Source organism: Scylla paramamosain, chromosome 7 (genome assembly GCF_035594125.1).
Source record: "Scylla paramamosain isolate STU-SP2022 chromosome 7, ASM3559412v1, whole genome shotgun sequence".
Lineage (NCBI taxonomy): Eukaryota > Metazoa > Arthropoda > Malacostraca > Decapoda > Portunidae > Scylla > Scylla paramamosain.
Genome location: NC_087157.1, coordinates 7,522,501 through 7,526,503, shown reverse-complemented (window position 1 = coordinate 7,526,503; position 4,003 = coordinate 7,522,501).

The following is a 4,003-nucleotide window of genomic DNA, read 5'->3' as shown; positions in this document are numbered from 1 at the left end:
GGTTGTCAGTTTGTATTGGTGTCAGAAGGTTCGCGCTAGGAGTCATTTCCACCCCTTCCTCCCCTCCACCCACATCCCCTCCCCTCCCCTCATCATGCCCCGTAAGTGCCCCTTTCCTCTTTGCCTCCATGCTCCTCCCCAACAATGCCTCCCCTTCAAACCACGTCCCCATATCTCCCTCCCCCATACCCCTCCCAGCCTCAGACACCTAACAAGGCCTCTCTAACACTAATTACCTTCTTTCCTCTCCCTCCCCTTGTCTCCTGAAGATGACTCCACCTCATCATGCCAGCTAACCCTTTCCTCTTCCGCCTCCCCATCCCCTATCGGTCAATGAGCCTTCCCATACCCCTCCTTCCCCTCCCCACCCCATTACTCCCCATCCCATGCCTCTTTCTTAACCCTCTCCCCTCACCACCTCTCTCTCTCTCTCTCTCTCTCTCTCTCTCTCTCTCTCTCTCTCTCTCTCTCTCTCTCTTTCCGAGCTTCATCTCTCTCCCCCCTTCCTCCAACTCCCTCTTCCTCTTTGACCTAGTTATGCTTTGATTATCATTGTTGTCTGTTTATCTACCTGTCTCGTCTTCTTCTTCTTTTCTTCTTCCTCTTCGTTCATCTGTTCCTGGAAAGTTACATACACCTGCAATTTCTTTAATTTTCAGGTCGTATTTTTTTTTTTTCCATTATTCTCACATTTTCTAGAACACACACACAAACACACACACACACACACACACACACACACACACACACACACACAGTCACTGCTTACAATTACCTTTTTTTTATTATTATTTACATTGACACAGAAAAAAGAAAATAGGAAGTTGATTTTGTCTTTTGTAGGCCACAGAGGAGCAGTTTAAATGGCTTTAGCAGACAACAATGTGCCTAAAAAAATCAGGTATGGGGAAAATTGGTCTTGCAGTGAAAAAGTTTAGTGAAAAGGTTTAATTCAGTAGCATACACTTCTATTTTCTTCCCACAAGTTGAGTTCCCTGTGTGAATATTCCTTATCATCATTACCAGGACCTAATGCCCCGGAGCTTAAATGCACTGTAATGATTAGCTGGCGCACTGATCCTGTCTAAGCACCCGTGTCATGTGGACTTACTGCCTGCTTAACTACAATGAAAACATGAATGCAAAGGAGGAAAAGCAAATTGAGAATAAAGATAATAGTAACAAGAATAAAGATGCGGATGAATAACGCCACAATGATCTTAAATATCAACAATAATATAAACATCACCATCTATAACAACAACAACTACTACTAACACTACTACTGCTACTTCCATTACTACTACAATTACGACAACGACTACTACTACTACTAATACTGGTGTTGCTGTTGTTGCTACTACTACTACTACTACATACCACCACCACCACACCAACAACCCCACGAACAAACACACCCCTACACAAACACAAACCATCTGTCACAACCACCATCACCACCACCACCACCACCACCACTGCCATGCACAACGGTATATCACGCACGCACCATCTGTCTTTCACCACCACCGTCACCACCACAGCAGAGAAGGAAAGCAGAAATTCCACGGTAACCATTACACATCTATTAGCATTAGCCTTTTCGTGCAGCCACAGAAGGGCATGAATGGCAGGGAGGGGCGGAGGGAGGAAAGGAGGGAAGGAGGGAGGATGGGTGGGTAGGAAGGAGGCGTAGAGGGCACACAGAGGGCGTGAGAGATGAAAGAAGGAAGAAGGGAAAGGAGGAAAGAGGGAGAGGGAAGAAGAGAGGGAGGGGAGAATCAGCGGGAGGCATGATAAGAGGTGTAAGGTAGATAACAGTAGATTAAAGAGATTTTTATGGTAGTTAAGATTACAGAAAGAGAGAGAGAGAGAGAGAGAGAGAGAGAGAGGAGAGAGAGAGAGAGAGAGAGAGCATATGCTAATGTGTGTGCAAAGGACAACCAGCAAAGGCGACGCATCCTTCACCCATATACCCGCACGCCACTTTAACACTGAGTCCACTGAGCCTACTGCTAATTAACATTCAGAGCCTCATTCACGCACACACACACACACACACACACACACACACACACACACACACACACACATACACATCACCACCATAAAAGGGCAGAAAGAAGGAAAGAAGAAAAGAAAGAAAGACCACATATATCACTGAGAAATAATAACATGTAAACCTAAGAACCTCAAAGTGTGTGTGTGTGTGTGTGTGTGTGTGTGTGTGTGTGTGTGTGTGTGTGAGGCAGACAGGAAGGCAGTCACTCATTCTCCGTCAGGCGATGCAGCTCCCGTGAAAAAAGGACCACGATTATTCACGACATATAATGAGAACGCAAGAAGGGAACAGTGTTTACCGATGGAGATGAAGCCAAAAAGGGAGGAGAGGAGGAAGGTGTAGGTAGTGAAAAGCGTCTCCTCTCCCTTACCTCCTCCTCCCTCTCCTCCCCTAACCAAGTGATCTTGTGGCCAGCAACGGAGGGAGAGTTAGGAACAGAAGGAAGGAGAGAAGAAAAGTGATAGGGAGAGAAATATGAGAGCGCAGAGATGTCAGGCCTTAAAAAAAAAAAAAAAAAAAAAAAAAAAAAAAAAAAAAGAGGGACGGGAAGGGCGGATGGAAGAAAGAAAGTGGAAGAAAATAATACAAATAATATAAATGATAAGGAACTTGAGAGGGGACGAAAATGAAGACTAGAAGCAGATGGAGAGAAGGAATGTTTATGAAAGATAATGGAAGGAGAGAAGATACTAGAAAAGGGAAACATGTAATGGATACTTTGAATAGGAGGACAGAAAGGAACGCAACGAAAACGGAGAAATAGAAAGAGACCGAATAACTGACAGACGGCACAACAATGAAGGAAGGAAGGAAGGAAGTGGGGAGAGAGGAAGAACGAGAGAGGAAAGAATGAGAGCTAAAAGAGCGGAAACGAAGGGCGGAAAGGAAGGTTAATTTCCTAGGGTTCCTTACTAAAAAGGCAAGAATGGGCGTAGTACCTGGGCGGCCCTGGAAGCGAAAACACGAGGGGCAGGGCGGGACGGCTGGTGGCGCGGGGCGGGGCGAGGGATGAAAGCAGTGGCCGGGATGACTCACACACATTACGTCACCTCCACCATCATCCCTCCCTCCCTCCTTCCCTCCCTCTCTCCCACCTTCCCTCCCTTACGCCCACGTCACCGCATACATCAGGCTTGCCAAGTCTTCCGACGCTGTTCACCTAACGCCCCTCTCTCTCTCTCTCTCTCTCTCTCTCTCTCTCTCTCTCTCTCTCTCTCTCTCTCTCTCTCTCGTATTTAGATAAAAGATTCCCTACTTAAGCTTTTCAATATTACCTTCATAGTCTGGTTGGTTTCAGGATCTATTAATATGCGTGGCGAGCAGGGACTTTAGTAAAAAAAAAAAAAAAACCGTAAATAAACACCGATGAGATGGCGTCAGCAGCAGGCCCGAGAGAGAAGACCCCAGCAGAGAGAGAGAGAGAGAGAGAGAGAGAGAGAGAGAGAGAGAGAAAGAGAGAGAGACGTGAAAAATAAACGCCATCTGCATAAAGGTGTGTTTTCTAAAGCAGTATGAAGGCAGCAGAGGGGACACCATCATCAAACATTTCTCTCTCTCTCTCTCTCTCTCTCTCTCTCTCTCTCTCTCTCTCTCTCTCCAGCAGCCACCAGTGAGCAAGGAGGAGCCAGGGAGAAGCGGACACTCAGCGGCAATATAGGACGAGGACATCACACACACACATACGGTGGTGCGGGTTCATACCGTATATGGACACACGCCAGACGCTCCTCATGCATCTTTTTTTCTCCGACGCGCCAACTCTCTACCATCCATAATGCTGCCGATAAAGGTATAAGTAGCACACAACTGTCACGTTCATCTTTCTAACGTAGGAAGTAGCTAATGATTTCACTCTCATATCCACTAGTAATCTTTGTAGTAGTGTGCACTCTGCCTGCCTTGGTTATTCTTTCTTTCTGTGACTTAATTTCCAGCGGGCAG